Genomic DNA, 20,751 nt, shown 5'->3' with positions numbered 1-20,751 from the left:
GATCAAAAAGCAATACATTTCCAAATTCTTATTCATCCCAGAATGCCAATGGGATGAATGAAACAGGTAGTTGTAGTCAAAAATGTTCTTTGGAAGTTTTAATTCTTCTAAAGTACTAGGTAAATGTTTTGTGAATGAACACACGAGCCCATGCTTTCAATTTCAGAGAAGAACCCTAAATGACAGTGAGTTTAGATGATTTGCTGCAGTAATCTATTGTGCTCCAAGGAAATCAAACTTTTTCAGCTCCAGGCATTTCATGATTCCTTTCTTTAAAGTATGATCTCCAGATCTGTCCAAAGCTGGAGAAGTGATATACTAGCTACTGGCACTGATTAGCCAACATGCCCCATTTTGTTTTCAAAATTACTTTTTGGAGGGAGGAGGAGAGTCCCACTAGATGCCAAGGGAGCCTCTGGTTTCAGAACGAGTTGGCTGCTATTATATGTCTCTCTTTAATATGATCCTGGGAGAAAGTCTAAATGCATGAAGTGTCCTCGGAAAATGGCAGAAAGGTCACTTCAGCATTGTATGGAGAACACTAATTACTATAAAAGGCATTTTTGTTGTTTAATTCTTCGATGAGTCCCAATTGTAACTGACCTCAGCAACTGAATGTACAACAGAAAACATATTCTGCCTTAAAAGCCCATTGCTTACATACAGAAGAGGGGTCATGCTGACTGCTTTCCATTTATCACTGGATTATAACTTTCCCACATGCATTATTTTAGAGAGATCTAATTATGTTTATATGAGAATAGCTAAGCATTTTATTTACACATGTGAATGTAATTGTAAGTAACCCCATGCTGATGTCAAGACGATACTCAGTGTAAATAAGCAAGTGCTTCCCAGCAAGCTAGTTACTTCCTCAAGAAACAAAAATCTGGGGGAGGAACATCCCCTAAAATAGGTCATGAAGAAATACAATCCCATATGGAGCTTTCTCATAAAAACAGATTTTTGCAAACAGCACAGCAGACAACATACTCCTTACTCACTCAACTTGATATGTGAGATTCAGGCAAACCTAGTAATCTCTCAGCACTTCAATTTTCTCATATGAATAATGAGGAGAACACTGCCTATTCCCTAATTAACAATAAGAGAGTCTTAAGTATAAATTAGCAACTCCACAGTCACCAGGTAGAAGTTAGAAAGTAATTTAGCAGCACAATATTAATCAAACCACACCTCTCCAAGGAAGAGTTGTAATCAAATATACAAAACTGTATTTTTTTTTCCTAAAAATATTTTTCAGAGGGCTGGTGTTGGGAAAATATAAGAACAATGGTAAGGGCTCCTCTGATGTTCAGAATCTTGCCGAGCATTTGATGTAAATAGGCATATGCGCTCAGGTGTTCCTTGGTTATCATCTATTGTAATTGCGCATGTGCACCCAGGTGTCCTGGGTTATGACTTAAGTATAAGGATGAGTGACTACGATCCATGGTGCCTCCCATCAATGGGATGCCCCCCCATGGGGGGGCATGGGGAGGCCACTACTGCTGCTGAAGGCTGCTGCTGCTAGTGCCCCTGGGACCCTCTGCAAGGCCACTGCCACTGCTGGACCTGTAAGCTGCTGCTGCTGAGGAAGCTGAGGACTGAGCTCATGTCATCTGCCAACAGCTCCTGGAATCTTTCTCAATTACCTAGCACAGACCTGCGTGTGAGGGGTCTGGGGACCCGGCCTGGCATGTGAGGGGTCTGGTGACCCAGTCTATACAATGGGTTTGTGTGGAATATACTAAAAAGCATATGTACTTCACAGGGCCTGGTTTTCCAAAGCCTTGCAGTTTCATATATTGACCTTGTGGAGAACTGGAAATTTCCCTCAGGCTATAAGTCTCTGTTGCAAGATAAGGATTTTGGCACAGCAGGTTGCTGGCTCAAAGACAGACTAGTTACTGATTATTATGTAAAGATACTGAGAAATTGCTATAGGAAGGAATGCTTGTTAAGATCAAACTGTTGTTGATAGGACCACTTAATTGTCTGCTGGAATGTCATCTGGCTTGTTTCACTGAATTTTACCAGCCTATATTGTTAAACTATAACCCCACCTTTGTTCTCTTCCTGTAACTTCCTGGTCTGGAAAATAAATGCAGGAAGAAAACCCCAATTCGGGGTTAATTTCCCAAGGAAGGGCTGCCTCTCACTGGAGGTTCCTGGGAAGTTAACCTCTTTGGGGCCTCTCACTGCTCGAAAGAGATGGGCTTTGAGTAATCTTTTGCGTCTCTGTCACCCAGGGGAAGTGAGGTGACAAGTCCGGGTGTGTGTGTGTGTGTGTGTGTGAAGCAACGCAAAGCAACAGGTTTGGAGGGTCTGAGCCCTATCTCTGACAATATAAGTGGAAACTTGGTATAACTAAAATAATGAAACATTTTGGCTTTAGTTATGATTTGCCTTACTTTACAGCTGGCCAGTTAGCTCAGTTGGTTAGAGTGTGGTGCTGATAACTACAGAGTAAAGGGTTCAATCTCTGTACTGGCCAGCCACCAAAACCAAAACAAAACAAGATGTTTTTCAGAACTGTGGTCTAGTGGCTGTTAGGCTCTCTGAATTCTGTGGGAGGAAGCTTGGTTAGCAACTGGGAAGTGGATATTGGAAATAAGGCGTCTGCTTTGTTATTTTTCTAATTGGAGGGGGGAAGAAAACAGAAGACAAGAAGACCAAAATTCAAACCTGTGTTATGTAAAGGAAGCCATTTAAACTCTTTCACTTTCAACTTCTTACTCCTTAAAGAGGGGTAATTTTAAATGTGATGCAGGTCTGTAGTGAGGCTCTGTTTATGTGAAAGCAAATCTCTAAAGTGCCCTACAGACGTTAGTTATTACTGGTGTCACATTCACCAGGTTGATTATTATAAAAGTAAAAACTAAAAAAAATGTTTAATTAACATGCCATTTGATCTTTGCTTTCACTGAGATGGAAACAACCTTAAGTATATACTACAGCATTTCTTAAACTGTGGTCCTTGAAATATTAACTCTCTATTCTCTACCCCCACTTTCCCAAAATTCAAAGGGTCATGTGATCAAATGACTTTGAAAAGCACTGGATTAAACAAAGTCAAACAAATTTTTAAATTTTTCTTTCAGAACTGGCAAGAGATTTTAACATGCCAATGCCCTTGAAATTACTTAGAGAGTGTTTAACCATCCAAACTTATTTGATCATGGAATTACTTGCACCACCCCAACCCCACTTTTCTAAAACACCAATTAATAGCTCACAAAACCTCATTTGGGGAAACCCCGAACAAATGTAATTCCTTCGATTCAAAAAACAGTAAGTATAAAAATTATTAACTGTATTACTTCAGTTTTGGGGAAAATTATTAGGTAACATTAAACAGAACAACAGAAAACAACAAAACATTGAGTTAAAGTTATAAATTTCACAAACTGTAATTACTGTAACCATTTTTCATGTTGTTAAAACTGTAACCATTTATTATTATGTTAAAAAAAGGAACAAACCATAGTTGCTGTGGGGAAAATAAAATAGTTTGGTCACGGCCCTCGCCTTGCCTCGGGTCCAGTTGGGTGTGGTTCAGCATCACGTGCGTGCGTGTGTGGTTAGTGCGCATGCACGCCAATGTATCTATTTAGTTTTGTTGCTATTCTTGTGTTCTTCTGCAGAGAAAGAGGAGACAGGGAGAGTGGAGAGAGAGGGAGGAGTTTTAGTGATGCAGGTGCGCGTTGGCCTCTGATGTCCGCCCAGCATGGCCATGCTTTTCCAAACCTACAGCTTCCAAGGACCTTTTTGGCCAGTTACCTAGCTCATAGACCTGCATGAGGGGTCTGGGGACCCAGCCTGGAATGTGAAGGGTTTGTGATCCAATCTGTGAACAGGCTTGAGGAGTCTGGGAGCTCCAGACCCAGCCCTGGCTCAACCATGGGCCCAGTCGGTGCAGGACTACTGACAGGTAAAAGAGCCTGACAGCTGGCCTGGTTGCCTAGCTTTACAACTGGCATCTCAAACAGGATTAAGAGCTACGGCCGGCCCGGTGGCGCACTGCTATAGTGCGCCGCTTGGCAGGCGCGGCGGCGCTCCCGCTGAGGGTTTGGATCCCACATACAGACCAGCCGCTCACTGGCTGAACGAGGTGCGGGGACAACAACGAGGGTTGCGATCCCGTTGCCGGTCCCGGTCCGGTGCGGGCGCGACACTGAGGGTTGCGGTCCGTTGCCGGTCACGAAAAAAGACAAAAAGGAAAAAAAAAAAAAAAAAGAGCTAGGTAGTTGCCAAGAAGAGTCTCAAACAGATTGTGCTAAGGATCCTAAACCAACGCCAGTACAACATGACTTATAAATACCGTGCAGTCCTGAAGTACAAAGGTCAGCAGAAAAGTCCTGGTTAGTGTACTAGTGAGATCATGTTGAACCAAATGCTGAGTCCCCCAAATGGGGGAAATCTCTAACCAAGATATTAAATTGGTTTTCTTTGCAGTGTATATCACCACCTGGAACATTACATTATTTGTTTATGCATCCATAAACATAATCAGGAAGGAGGAATGCAATGTAATGATAACATAGACATCAGAAACAGGCAGAAAGTATAGTAAAGCTGTGATTATTATTTTTTTTATTTTTTTATTTTTTTTGTCCTTTCTGAGACCGGCCGCACCGCGCTCAGCCAGTAAGTGCTGTGAGCACACCGGTCATCCCTAATAGGATCTGAACCCGCGGCGGGAGCGCGCTCAGAGCGCCTCACTCTCCCGAGTGCGCCACGGGCTCGGCCCAAAACTGTGATTATTTTTTAATTTTTTTAAAAGTATAGTAAAGTTGTGAAGTACCCAACAGATCACTTGTCTTATTTCTTCACTTTAAAGATATGACAATTCTGAGGCCCAGAAAGGGTAAGGCTGGAGTGTCAACAAGTGGCAGAGCAGACTATAAGCTAGTCCTTCTAGTTAAGCTCCCATTCCAGTGCTCCCTTTAGGAACCAATAAGAGCTCTTGACATTTGAAAGTAAAGAGCTAGTATTGTTATATCACTCAGCAGACAATACAGATTTCCCCTAAAAACCTAAATCTGTTTTTATCGGAGCAAAACATTAATCCATTGGGTTACATGAAATGCTATCAACAACTTGAAAAATAAAGCCAAGTAAATAAAACAAAATAAATTCTCATGTGCTGCAACTAAAAACAATGTATCCCACTCAGTTTGATTTCCTTAGGGACTTCCATGCAATATTTATGCTTACTCAAACTTGACAGATTTTTTTTGATACATTTTTACACACTAATTGCTCTTGAAGTGACACACAGTTCCTGTCCCATTGGCAATTTGTAACAACTGAGTAAACAGATACTTGGAATGCAGTATATTAAATAGATTGCAAAACTTCTGATGCTCAATTGAAAAATACTGAGACTAGTAATAATTTGATACTCATTAAGGCAGAAGGACCTAGCAAAGGTTTCTGATTTGTAGCATTCAAATCTATTGGAAATTAACACTAAAACTTTACTTTTAATTGGTTCCTTTTTCCATATTTTTGGACCAACAACAAGGGATATTTGGCTTAAAATAAGATACCAGTGAAACAATTTTGAAATCTAGGTACTCATTCAGCATATTTACCCAATGATCAATCAGAGTCTGGATGAATGCTCTTAACTTGTTTTTTGACACCAATTTCTTCCTAGAGTTATATTATGCTTCATTATGTTTTGAGTCCTATCCCAGTGGTAGCAAGGATACCAGTTTTCAAAGATGCCTTTTTTTAATCTTCAAAGCCTTAAATTGGAAAGGATCCTTAGTCTAATCCCTTCAATTTACAGATCAGGAAATTGAAGTCTAGAGAAATTACATGAGTGGATCCTGATGACACATTTGATAAGTAGCAGGGATGGGATTATGGAGTAGCCTCAGTATTCAGAAGAGCTGGTTCTGTTAGGAAGCCATGTGTTACTCTAAAAATTTATTCTGGAGCTAGAAGAGGTCAATTTTCCTTATCTGTAAGTTGAGGGAGTAGGATTAAATGATCTCTAAATCCTTTCCAACATTAAAATTCCATAAATTCTATATGTTCATCATCACATCCTATGCCCTCACTTGACAGATAAGGAAAATGAGATCCCAACAAACCCAGTAACTTGCTATGAATCACATGGTTAGAACACACACACACACACACACACACACACACACACACACACACACACACACACACACAGTTACTTATTTGATTTAAGCTATGCTGTGTTTTGTAGAAAGAAGATGTGGGACCTAATCTTTGCATTGCAACCAGTTTTAGCTTTTTTTTTTTTGTCCTTTTTGAGACTGGCTGCACCGCGCTCAGACAGTGAGCACTATGAGCGAACCGGTCATCCCTGTATAGGATCCGAACCCGCGGCGGGAGCACTGCTGCGCTCCCAGTGCTGCACTCTCCCGAGTGCTCCATGGGCTCGGCCCAACCAGTTTTAGCTTTGATAAATTATATTAACAGCATGAGAGTCTCCTTATCTTTAGTTTATCAACACCTATCTTACTTTTTGCAGAGTATTTGTAAGGTTGAATTTAAACTGAGATATGATTCTAAGCAAGTAGATGTGAAAGGCGTATTAAAGTGATTCTACAGGGCCGGGCCCTGTGGCGCACTTGGGAGAGTGTGGCGTTGGGAGCACAGCGACACTACCGCCCCGGGTTCGGATCCTATATAGGAATGGCCGGTGCGCTCACTGGCCTAGCGCGATGTGGGCGACACCACACCAAGGGTTGCGATCCCCTTACTGGTCACGAAAAAAAGACAAAAAAAAAAAAAAGTGATTCTACAAATGTAATACAAATGCATTCATTCGTTCATTTTTTGGTCAAATATTTACCAGGCATCAATTGTCTGCAAAAGCACTGAGCTCAGTGATGGAATAGAGAGCAGTGCTGACAGATGCTGGAGAGCAGTTAGAAAGACAGGGGTTGGAATTAGTTAGCAGTTTGCCTGGGCAAAAGTAAAGATGGCATAACTCTATGGAAAGATCCCTGGATTTGGTGTCAAAAGACATGGATTGAGTCTCGGCCTCAGGGTTTTTCAGCTGGAAAGTAATTTCTTTTTTTTTTTTTTTTTTCGTGTCCGGCAACGGATCGAACCCTCAGTGTCGCGCCCGTACCGGACCGGGACCGGCAACGGGATCGCAACCCTCGGTGCTGCGCCCACACCTCGCTCAGCCAGTGAGCGGGAACCGGTCTGTATGTGGGATCCGAACCCTCGGTGGGAGCGCCACCACGCTCCCAAGCGGCGCACTGTAGCAGTGCGCCACTGGGCCGGCCCTGGAAAGTAATTTCTACTCCTCAGTTTTCTTATCCAAAGAATAGGATAATTAAAAGAGTATCTGTCATGCCTAACCCAAGAGTTGCACTGATCACCAAATACATTAATGTAAACTCTTAAAGATTGTTTTGGTATTTACTTGTTTTTTCTTTCTAATAATAGTATCTTCTTTAAATTGTTTGATAATTCATTTATCTTTCTCTGATTTTCGGGGAAGGAAAAATGTTATAAATTGTAAGTAACCTAAATAATTTAAAAAAGAGTAAGAACTGTACAGGAACTTCAAGGACTAAATAGCACTAGTGATTATGCAGGATAAAGAGTAAGAAAGAGAGTTCAAGAGTGTGTTGTTTGAAAGAATTGTGAGCTATCTCAAGAAGAGAGGACCAATAGACGTCTGGCTTCTGAGAAGAAAGTCTTTGGATGACACCTCTATAAGAAGACAGTAAATGATAAATACAAAGTCATATGTAAACTGTCATCTTGTGAATAATACTTTGGAAAACAGGAGTGGAGGGAAGTCTGAGAGGAGATGAAATATGAAGGAGTTAAGATATTGTATCTCCATTAATTAGAAGACAGATTAATGGGTACTTAACACCTATGATGATGGCAATGACTCTTTGCAGCTTAGGTCGCTGAAATCATGGCTGTAGCCAACAGGAGGCCTATTAGGAATGCTCTGTGTCCCAGAAAACTTGTTTTAGAGAGGTCCCCAACATCAAGCAGGTCCATTCAGGGTACAGACACCATTTTCATTATTTACTAGTGCTGAGTAGAGCAGGGGGATGGCATATGTCTTTGGACCACCTGTTGCCATTCCTACACCCATGGCTGACATAATTGACTCTGCCAAAGACAGATTCAGAATCATTCTCAATACAGAGTTTCAGGCAATTACCTCCAATCAATTCGTGTTGTCACATAAAGCCATCATGAATGGCTTTACCATCTTTACAATACTGATTCTGGAGAAATATAATGGTGATCATATGAGGCAATGATTGGATAAAGCCTAGTGCAAAATCTCATCAATATTGTGGCAAGCATTTCTAAAAATAAACCTTCTGATTAAGGGGCTACTCATTTTAACAATATTTTTAGTACATGCTATTTACTTTCTCAGATGTGACAGTGGAGGTGTGGTAAGTAAGATGGCAAGAGGGGTGTTTTCTAGTTACATACACAGCCCTTATATATTACTCTTGAGTATGGCTTAAAATTTGATCCCTTCTTATTATCTTGCCTCTCTATTATTGGGTAAATTGGGCATTCTTCTGAGGTGTAGATTTTCTTTAAAAGTTTGTAAGTGAAAATTAAGAAATTTAACTTGGAAGCAATTTAACACATTGTTTTGATAATAAGCCAAATATGAGTACATGATGAAATAGGATATAAAATTCATATGAATTTTAAAGGTAAGTGGAAAGTCTTCAACAAAATCTTGTTCTTGCAGCTGATTGCTTCAGAATATGCTCCTGGATCCCCAGGGGTAGATTCTAACTCTCCTTTTCTCTCAGAACTATATCAGTGAAAAAGTTTGAGAAATATGGCCTAGGTCTGGAGTCAGTAAACTTTACATCCTCTAAAAAAAGAAAGTAATATTTTTTTAAACAGAAAAGGAAACTTTTTGTTAGCATGTTCAGATTCTTGAGTGGAGGCTGGAAAGTGATGGCACAGAGAATGGACTTAGCTTGACAGATGTGTGTCTTTTATAGTTTTCCCCTGTTTTAAGAACAATGAAAATCTAAAGGAAATGAAATCAGTATGTTGAAGAGAGATATCTGCACTCCCACGTTCACTGCAGCATTATTCTCAATGGCCGAGATAGGCAATCAACTTAAGTGCCCATGAATGGATGAATAGATAAATAAAATGTGGTATATACACACAATGGAATACTATTTAGCCATAAAAAGAAGGAAATTCTGTCATTTGCAACAACATGGATGAACCTGGAAGACATTAGATGAAATAAGCCCAGCACAGAAAGGCAAATAGTGCATGATTTTACTTACATGTAAAATTGAAAAAAAGTTAAACTCATAGAAACAGATAATACAATGGTAGTTACCAGGGGCTGGGGGACCAGGAAAATCAGGGAGATGCTAGTCAAAGTATAAAAAAAATTTCAGTTAGAAGTTCAAGCGATCTATTGTACAACATGGTGTCTACAGATAATGACAATGTATTGTATTCTTGAAAATTGCTGAGAGTAGATTTTAAGAATTCTCACCACACACAAAAAAGTGTGTGATGTAATGGATATGTTAATTAGCTTGATTTAGCTATTCCACAGTGCATACTTATTGCAAGATATCATGTTGTGCACCATAAATATATACAATTTTTGTTAGTTAAAAAATAAGTAATGAAAAAAAAAAGCAGTGGAAACCAAACAGACATCTTGATATTGGGCTTTTTTAAAAACTTAAACACTGTTCTCAAACATTAGTCCCCAAGAGCAATTGGTGCTGCACTATGCTAAGAGGTTCTCAAATTTGAGGGAACTTCAGCATCACTAGAAGGGCTTGTTACAACACAGAAGACTGGTCCCACCCCCAGTTTCTTATTCAGAAGGTGGGGGATAAGGACCATGAATATGCATTTCTAACAAGTTCCCAGGTGACTCTGATGCTGCTGGTCTGGACCACACTCTGAGAAACACTGCTTTAAAATATTTGAATACATTAGGTTCTCGCTCCATCAGGAAGACAATCAGAAGAGCTGAGGAGCAGCTTCCCACTCAGAAGTGAGTTAACAGTCAGTCTCCAGTTTGCCACAGTCTCCACCACTCCCTACTGCTCACATCAGGCCCACATTACTCTGTGGGTAATTTAGCTTGTGACCTCTGCTTTAGGATACAGGTGCAAAGACAAACAAATGGCATTGACCCTTAGCTGCATAATTTTGTTGGCATAAGAATGGTACTGGAGAATACAAATATAGGATAATCTCAGTATTTGGATGGGATGAAGGTAGGGTTGGTGCTGAAACCAGACAAAATCAACATTAGGGCTGTGCTTGATTGTGACAAAGAATGACCCAGTCTGCTCAGTACGGTTAAACCAGTAAAGTCACAGCAAAGAGATGCAGCTTTAGTGGACTATGATGGGCAGATGGAAACACTGTTCATGGGGGATAAAGAATGCTTCTTTCCATTATTTGCAAGTTCATTTTAGAAGTATTAGTCCCTGGAAGCATAAATACCATTGAATAGCCAAGTGTAAATACTTGAGATAATGAAGAAACTGCATATTAGTTAAAGAGATACCTATCAAAGCTCAACACCCAGTTCCAGAAAGAATACTACTTTTCCTCGGGTGGTGGGAGAACAGAAGAAAATCAGATGATAAAAGTCTTTCAGCTCAACATTTATGCCCCCTTCATATAGTCCTGCTGCCATATCCTAGAATCAGTCTCCAAGCTCTGTGGATTTGAATTCCATGCAGTTTTGTTTGTTTACACTTCCGTCTCACCATTACCTGTCATTGGCCTAAGAACATCCTGCTATTTTGCCAACTTCAGGCTTACTGCCGCTCCACGCCAATCCATTTACCACGGCCAGACTCATCCTGCTGTAGAGCAGCTTCCAGTCATGCCCCTCTTTCCCACAGGAGTCCTCCCTGAGCCCCACTGTCTCCTGGATTAAGTCAAATGCATCAAGTTCTTATTCAAACCCTTCCTTAACAGGACCCCAAATGATCTAGTCTTAGCTTTCCACTCTTTTGTCCATATTCTGGGGGAGTATCCCTCAAGCTAGGCTCTGCAAATCTCCAGGGATGCTGAGGAAAGGCATCATTGATTAATTTATTCATACAATACATCTTACTTATTCCCCCAGGGTTCACTTTTGGATACAAAAACCAGGCTCAGTGCGAGTGCTCTGTCCATCCCATATTGCCTTAAGCAGAGAGCTCTAATTTTGGTGGGGGCAGGATTTTCACTTCCCTAGAAAAATTTCAAAATAGCTAGGAGAGGATTTTGAATGTTCTCACCACAAAGAAATAATAAATGTCTGAGATGATGGATATGTTAATTACCCTAAAGTGATCATTACACATTGTATACATGTATCAAAACATCACACTGTTCCCCATAGATATGTATAATTATTATGTGTCAAATAAAAATAAAAAATAAAAATTATATTTTAAGAAGGGTTTATTCTGCTAAGTAGGGCTACTTAAAGAAAAATGGAAAAATAGCTACAGATCCCCTCATTGCTCAGGGCTTTTCCATCTTCTGGCCTAGGGTCATGCACTCTTTTCTCAGGATGTCCTTACAATTTCTGCTTATTTCAACCACGACCTTTTGCACAGTTCTGTTTTCCAGTCAGGAAAATATATGTGGTCTCTCCTCAACAACAAAATAAGCTTTTGGGTTTTTTTTTCCATCCTCATAGTAACTAGTGCATTATTTCACATATTTTGTTTTTCTCGCCTTAAAATGGCTCAATTGCTCATCTCTTCTCCATCTACCAGACTTGAATACCACCTGCAGAGAAAACATATGGCAGAGAACGGAGAACGTATGCTTCACTTTCATCCCTCACATTCTATAATCAACTCATTAAACATTAGCTGAATTGAACTGGAAATCCAAATATCAGAAGTTTCCTGGAGCAACAATATCGTTACTGAGCTCCAGACCAAACGTGTTAGTGAGAAAGAAGTTACCTGTAAATAAGCTCTGACCATTGATGGTAAATCAAAATCACTTAAATCAGAGGAGGGCAAAAATCTGTAATATTAGAATCCCTTTTGTTTCATACCTGACTCTCTGATGCATTCTTACTGAGTTTACCAAGTGGCAGAAAGAAAAGATGACTGATTAGCAAAGAGTGAGAAGGACGCAATAAAAGAGACAGGTGAGAATGCGGGGCTGAAGTTAGCTTGTGCAATATTGCTTAGGCTAAATGACATATGTTGATGAAACTTCTTGAGTTACCAAATGACACTAATGGAACCTGCCTCAGTCTCAGTTACTCAAAGGTGGTAGTGACCGCTGGACTAAGATACCTCCACCCACAAGGAATGTAAAATTGGATCCAGTGAGCCAGATTTTCCCATCTAAGGCTATGTCTTATATGTACCTCAGCAGAACCACACTTGTTTAATTCTTTACATTTTCAAAACTTTTATATCCATTATCTCATTTGGTGTCTCTGAAAATTTTTAGAAATAAGTAGAATTAGTTCCATTGGAGAGACAGGGAAAGTGAGTTACAGAAAAGTCAAGTGAGCTATTCTAAGACCACAAAGAAAACCAATGGAATTAAACTTATGTTTAAAACAGACATCTCTTGAGATCATGGAAAGATATCTTTCCTATGCCAGAAACCACTGCAATGCAACCTTCAGCTCAATTCAGCTGGTGATGTGGCGGTCCAGGGGTGATTATCATGGCTGATATGACAGGCATCAGGACAATCTCATTTGCTTTTGTATGCCTAACCCTGTAACAGGTACTAAGAGTACCTAACCCCATATTTAGCATTCAGGAGATGCTTGGAATTCCAAGGAACAAGGTGATCAGCTAAATCCTGAAATATCAGGACGCACGTGTCACTGTATCATCAGCATTTAAAGATATTTCCTAAGAAAAGGCTGCACAAATCATAATTAATAGAATTTGTGCTTTTTGTTGCAGCACAATAAAAATCTGTCGTATTACTGTCAGCTAAGAAATTTCTGGGGAGATAGAGAAAAAAAAATTATTCAATAAGGGGGCTGAAATGGATTCTCTGAAATGAGGAAAATTTTGAATAAATGGTGGATATGTCAATTAAACTATAATTATTTACATTTTAGAAGGCTTCAAGCAGTAATATAACTGAGCAAGCTTTCATGTAATATAATCAACTCCCACACAAGTCACCAATAAGCAGTTCTTTTCATCATATTATGAAATAATTCTACACCCTCCTCAATTAAAGATGTGGTCCAAAATTCAGACAACTGATGTTTAAATTCTAAACATAAATTAATTAACCTTTAATCAAATTTGCTAAGAAAATACAAGTTTTCATTATAATCCACGTTTCTTTTTTTCTTCCTTGTCCCTGCATCTTGCTAATGCTCCAGTGAAACAAGTAATAAAAACATTTGGCCTGGTGGTCAATTAAAAATGGAAATATCCTTCCCAAATGAAAGGCTTTCCTTTGCTTATTTGGACCTTTTAAAACAGAAGAGATATTTACTGATTGCGATGGCCAGGTTCTGCCTTAAGGTGGATAGCACCCCGTAAAAGATTTTATCTGGTTGCCATTAAAGGCACTTTTCCTCTTCTTAGCAACGCTTCTTCAATTGGTTCTCATGGTATCCAATCATCATTCCTCCGAGGCCAGCCATAGGGATGGAATGAGTCCTGAGGTAGACCAATCATATCATCTCAACTCCCAAGGCACAGTGACTGGGCTAATAAGGGTCATATGACTAAGTCAGGCAATCAGAGATTTTTAGAATTCAAGCTGAGCAAAAAGGGCCTTTTTTCCTCTGGTTTCAAGACTCTGAGGCTGTGAGCACAGGGTATACCCCAAGGCCATATCTAATATGCTACTGACGAGCTGGTCTGAGAGAATGGAGGTAAGACTCAGCGGACAGGGGAAGGAAGTGAGTGCAGGTGGTCACTGAATTCCTTGAGAAAATCAACTCAAAGGAAACATTCTTGCCCTTCATATAATATGCTATTTTTAAAATAAAAATCAATAAATCTGTTCATTTAAACAATTTTCCTAATGCTTATTGGGTTTTTCTGTCCCCTGCAATCAAAAGCATCTTGACCAATATAAACCCTTGTCATTTCTTTTCATCCACAGAGAATTATCATACCTTCTTTCCCCCATTTAGTTATGGCCTCTTCTTACCACTATTCATCATAAGTCTCCTCAGAATGGCCTTTGAAAAATACTTGTATACTAATCTCCCATCTACCCACTGACACTTAAAATTGTTCTTTTTAATAATTGGCTCTTACAAACAGTGGATTCTTACCAATTACTCTTGTAACTTTTTCAAGGCAATAGAACAAAGACTTGCAAGAAAAAAGGCAGCTTCAAGAAAACATTTCGGGAGAAAAATAGAATCTGATGATAACAACCCTTCATCTGACATCTAGGCAAAACTGTATTTTGTTTTATTTTGTTTTTCAAAATAAATATTTTTACCTCAGGTGTTCTAAGTACTTCCTAGAACTGGTGAAGTATCTATCCCAGAATTTGGAGTTAGACATATCTGATCCTGAAACCCTGCTTTGCCACTACTGTGTGAGCATGGAAAGTTACTTATCTAACACTCAATTTTGTCATTTGAAAAGTGGAGATAATACTTAACACTTCACAGGGTGTTTGAGAGGATCACGTGCAATACTGTAAGCAAAGTACTAACTATATTAGCACAGTGTGCAGCTCACACTGGCACTCAATAAACTCTAGTCAATGTTTATTATTATTATTGATAAGGCAAAGATGGGGAATATAATCGTTTAATGAATTATGTATTCATTCAATTTCATTCTAGAGATCTACTCTAAATCATTTACTTATATTAACAGATCAGATCAGGATTTACAATTAATAAAGCTACACTGATATCTTAGTTAGTACTATATTTTTCTGAAATTATTTTTACTCATGTTAATTCATTTGATTCATCTCTAGGAGGTAATAAAATCTGCTTTCCAGAAAAGGAAAGTGAGGAACGAAGAGAAAAACTGTCTCACTAAAACTTAAAATTAACTATAGCCAGGCCAGAAAATTAAATCTACTGACAATGTGCATGCTTATTCTGCTAATAAATTGAAGTAGCAAAAACCATAACTTAAAGTTAATGTGCTCTCTCACTTTCTAGAAACAGATCTGGGAGAAACTGGGGGTACAATGATGAATTGAGGTGTGGCAGATAATAAACAAATGCTGTACTTGAGAAAGTTAGCAGTAAAGTTTACTTGGAGCTCAAGTATCATGCATTATAGCTGGAAAGTACCCTAGAGAAAATCTGTCCAACACTCTCCTTTGTCAGAAGCAGGAAGAGGTATGCAGATTAGCATTAAATACTTTCTTTCTTTTTTTTTTTTAGTACGTGATCAGGGCAGGACTGGAACCTATTATCCTAGATTTTTACCCACTCCTTTTTTCTCTTGTAGTGTAGTTGAAAAGGTAGTAGGTGAGGAGATATCTTCCATCTAACTCTGTGGTCTTGGCTAAATCACTTAATCTATCTAAGCCTCAATTTTCTCACATGTAAAGAAGGGATAACAACTCGTCACCTTAGAAGCTTGATGACCAAATGAGACCATATATGTAATAATGCTTTGTAAACAATAAAATATCAAGCAAAAGTGAGAAATCGTTATTGGACAGGGATTGCAAATAGATTTCGACTTGACTACAGAGTTCTGCCTAATTGGTATTGGCTAGCTGGAATGCTGCATTAGGGTTTTGGGAAGGCACTAGGACTCAGAGGAAAAAGGAATTATAATTGATCTGTGATGACTGCCATTGGAGCAAGAGAAGGTACTGGAGACAGGTGTAACAAATATTTAGGGCACAGCCTCTGCATAGATAAGTAGTGGCTAGGATGGGGAAAGGAGAGCCCTGAATGTACAGGCATATGATCACAGACATAGATTTTTACCTCGCTCATCCTATAAAATGTAAAATTCTGTAAAATGGATATTACCTTACCAAATTCAGTATGTTGTCATGAAGACTAAATTAAATAATGTATGCAAAAGAGCTCAGGAAAGTGCAAAGTAGCATTCAGTAGGGATGAATTAAGATTATTATGGCATAAAAAATTACACATGCAACCAGATATTACCCATAGAAAATACTTCCTTTATGTGGATGAATGTAAAAGTTAATTATCCCTCTATAATAGTGGCAAAACAATACAGAACTGATGTTCTTAACTGAATGTTAGAAAAAGCACATTTTAGCCATCTTCCATTTCCAGCTTTCTGTCACTTTAAATTGGCTGTTTGACAGATGCTCAATAATTGACAAAGCTTATCTTCCTCTCTCAGGCTCCTTTCCTACTCAATTGTCAACATTCCTAGTTGCTATGGCAACTATAAACATTAATGATTATCCTAACATGCCAGGGGATTTAAACACATTCTTAAAAGTTCCCTCAGAAAAACAAAAAACAAAAAACAAAAAACTATGCATCTCTGGCAAGATAGAAAATATTATATGATTTAAATTCCCTAGTTATTGTATTTATTACTGCTAAATACACAAACCTATTTCTATAATTTTGCATAGGTTATTATTATTATTCTTTTTTTACCACATTTGACTAACAGAAAAAGTTGTGAGGAATTGAGAAGCTCAGTTTTCTCCAACGTAAGGGAGGAAGAATTCGCCTAGATAAAAGATAAACAAGAGAAGGAGTTTTGAAAGCAACCAACTAAAGTCACATGGTACAGAACACTGTTTCACATGATCTGGGTGCAAGGTGAAGTCCCACCACTAAAAGTCTCAGTGGTTTTAAGAATAAAATTGGCATGATGATTTCTGCCCTAACTACATGTGCCACCTTAAAGTGTAAATCTAAAAAATAGATGAGATCATTACTGTCATTCTTAGAAAATGAACAACAGTCTATCCTTTCAAAGAAACTGAAAATGAATGGAAAAACAGTAGCACTTACACCAGGTATTTCAAGCTCCTGGTCCATGGGCTGTATCTGGAAAATAGCTGTGTTCTGTTTCCCACGCTACTGTCTAAAAATTTTAAAGTGATTGCTAACATTCAAAAATTGAAAGATTTCACATAAAATTACACATTATGGCTTCTTATGGAAACCCAGAAGACCAGGCAATACTGAGCCTGTATTTCCTCAAGGCAATAATTGGCTCGTGGTAAGCAGTGTCTGGCCTTTTTCAAGAGGGCATGGGGATCTCCACCTGACCTACATTATCTCATTGATTTACATTCTTACCTTCAGCCCATAAGGAGACAAGAGAGTTTGTGAATTCTGGCTGAATCCCTTTCGTACATGCATTCACAAAGTAAATCCTCCTGACTTCTATCAATTCCAACCATTTTGCATCCCTTGATCTTCTTGTGTGACGTAGGGGACAGCTAATGTCTGTGTTAAACTTTGGTGGACAAGCACTGGATAGGTAGTTCCTTCTTCTCCTGCCTTTCTGTGACTGCCTTACTCCTGAGGTCCAATGAGTGAATAGGGCAAGCTTAAATGGAAAGCAAGAGGCCAGAAGAAGCCATCAAAATCTTGTCTTTTTCAGAGTCTAAGGTTTTTCCCTTAAAAAAAAAATCGTGGCAAAATATACATAAAATTTACCATTTTAACCAATTTTAAGTGCACAGTTTGGTGCCAGAGTTTTTCTCAACAAAAGCTCTCAGCACAAGCACTTGATATTTACTAGGTGGTCAGGTGCTAGCACACTGTGAGTTTGCACAGGTCAGACACAAATGGCAGTAAACCACAACTGGCCTGTTTATCCTGTGAAGGAGGGCATGTGGCTGCAGCAGGGCCAGGGCTAAGGTCTGCACAGCTATTTTTAGTCAGCTTCACAAACAGAGCAATCACTTTCTAGCGTGTCAACTTTAGCTGTAAGGGACAAAAAGATACATATAATTTTAGCATTCCTGCAGCTCTTCAGATCACAAATTGCTGGGTGAACATTGATTAGCTGACCCACTTTGATGATGCCTGACCCTAGATGCACTTGTTCAGCCTGTGGCAAGAGTTTGAACTCTTGTTTTGCTCTTCAAACTTCTTAAACAAGACTGGTAAGCAAGAGGTGATCCCAGTCTTTAGTTGACTCTCTGCTTGTGAATAATTGCATGTACCCCTTACTGACCTCTGAGGGGATGGGTGCCAAGGTCACAGTTTAGCTATCAGAAGAAACTGCCAAGTCTACTTTGTGCAACATTTGCCTTTTCTCTCTTGAGTATGACAAAGAGCAAAGCAAGGGTGCAATAACAAGATTCAGACCAGAGAATAATGGTCCACAAGCTGAGAGTATATAAGAACAGGAATGGACATAAGAAAAAGTGTGAGCACACATTCTATAAAACAGTATTTTAAAAGTGTGTGCAAGGGAGTACTGGTTCAATTGAATGTAAAGAGGCATTACATGTTAAAGCCATGTGGATAAATATGGTTGGGACATACTGGGTTGAAAAAAATTGGGCAGATTTCTATACTACAGGATTTCTTCAAATTTTAGCATTGTAAAATCTCTTAAAGGAGAATTTGATATGCAGCATTTCCCAAATTTTTATTTAATCACAGAACTGCGCCCACACCCTCTTAAGGATCAAGAGTTGATTACTGGAGATGAAAAATGGCATCTCTATTATCACAATGTTGTTGTGATTCAGATGCCAATAATTAAAATAAGTGATTAGTGCAGCAATCGTTAGTTGACATTTGTTTTCAAAAAGTCAAGTTATAAAAGATCTAAGTGAAAAGTGCAGAAGAGGTTTGAAGATGCATTGCAGCATCAGAACTCAAGTAAGGCAGATCTTAGTTCTGAAAACAACTCAGCTCTAACTCATTTCTTCTCTGTAAGCTTCAGGGGTAAAATGGTGATAATAATTGTATTTTTCTCCCAGGATTGTTTTGAATATTTTATCTCCTTTGTGGTTCTCCATATGTCTGTAATTGGTACTCCAATTCCTACCTAGAGTTGGTTGGTAAATTGAAAAAGTTGGTAGAAGTGGGTAACCATAAAGAAATGCCATAGCTACATCTCAAACATTTTATGGAATTAAATCAATTTATTGTATATAATTTATATATTTATATAGTTTATATATTAATATATCATTTAATTATTGATTAATAAAATTATTTATTATTTAGGTAATTAAATTTATTGTTTGCCAATGTTCTGATGTGAGACCTATGTGCCCCTTACCTTTTATTTACTTCTTTATTTTTTAGGTTGATTATTGACTAGTGTTATTATTTTCACATAAGCTACATTCATCATACCTCCTCAACTCTCATTTATGATTTAAAATAAAACTTGTAAAAAGATCTGAGTACAGAATCATACTAGGGTATAATTTATAATTGTCTTTTATTTTAAAATAAATGTTTACAGTTGTCTTTCCCAGCCGCATCATTTTTTTTTCTTGACTCATTTTTCTTGAGTCTTCTCCAAAGGATATCACACAGAATTTTTGTGGAAATGATAATTCTTTCCTTTTGAATTTTTATTCTTTTTGTTTATGTAATATTTTAAGTCTATAAGTAAAACTGGCAAAAACAGGTTTGGGAATAAAAACGACTAATTCGTTGCAGCATACAACTCAATAACTAGGAACAGAGGGGTTCAGATTTACTTGTGAGTATCCTATCAGCCATGAACCTTCAATTGCCACAGGCAACAGTCACTCCATATTACAGAAGGGATGGAGAGACTGTCTATCTAGAAAGTTAGTTAAGGGAAAGTGAGTTGAGAGAGCCTCTACAGTGCTTTAAAATAAGCCATATTCTGCTTTATTGCCCCTTAGACTCCTACTCATTAGAGTAGGAGTAATTTTATGTAATTTTAACTAAAAGTTTCTGCGTGGGCTTCCTGTAGAGGCATTGTTAGTGGACTTCTAATTGTAGCTGGTTCCATTAGGGGAGACTAACGGTGGGATTTTACAGGTATTATGGCAGATCAATGACAGGTAGATATAGAGAAGATAATTTTTTAGGTGTCCCTCAATTATATAATATGGAAGACTTCCCAGTCCATATGAAACCGTGCATTTCAAATTTTTCCATCAATGTATCCTTAGATGAACAGTAGAATGAACACGTTTTTGAAGGGCCAGGAGGCAAATCCTGAGCCTCACTGCAAGCCTGGGATTTATAGTACATGTTCATCCTGCTTCTGAATTCTACTGCATAATATATCTATGATGGTTTTAATCTAAAGTGTTTTAAAGTACAACCGTGAAATTCCTCAAATATGCTAATAAACACAATTCTTGAAAAGAAGCATTATGTCACATGATGCTAAATGCCATTAAGAAAATAAAAGCAATGAAGATGGAGAATAATGTGAGTACTATTTTAGAAATATCAGGGAAGGGGCAAAAATAAAAAGACATCTGAATTTAAAACAAGGAAGCCAAGAGGTATCTGGGAGACGCACATTCAAGGCAAGGGAACAATAATCACAAAGGCCCCACTGCTAGTAGGTGCATGTTTAGTTTCTTCGAGAAAACAGTATATGGCTGGAACAGAATGACAGCAAGGGATAATGACTGACAGGTAGCCAGGGGCCAGTTTATGGAGGCTACTGGCTAAGGTAAGAATTTTAGGTTTTTTTCTGAGTGAGAAGTAAAGTCACTGGTGGGTTTTAAGCAAAGAGAAACATGAGCTGACTTACATTTAAAGTAATCACCCTGGGGCCGGCCTGGTGGCGCACTGGAGAGTGCGCCGCCTGGGAGTGTGGTGGCGCTCCCGCCGAGGGTTCGGATCCCATGTGG

General features: G+C 38.7%; 1 protein-coding gene across 1 annotated transcript in view; it reads right to left on the bottom strand.

Annotated features, from left to right (window-relative positions):
• The window catches only part of LOC103595216 (contactin-4-like), a 306,924-nt gene that overhangs the window by 36,906 nt on the left and 249,267 nt on the right, over nucleotides 1–20,751 (bottom strand). The window lies entirely within an intron of this gene.

Source organism: Galeopterus variegatus, unplaced genomic scaffold (genome assembly GCF_000696425.1).
Source record: "Galeopterus variegatus unplaced genomic scaffold, G_variegatus-3.0.2 Scaffold1717, whole genome shotgun sequence".
Classification (NCBI taxonomy): Eukaryota; Metazoa; Chordata; class Mammalia; order Dermoptera; family Cynocephalidae; genus Galeopterus; species Galeopterus variegatus.
Note: the sequence above shows the minus strand (reverse complement) of the source record. Positions and strands in the feature narration are given on the sequence as shown.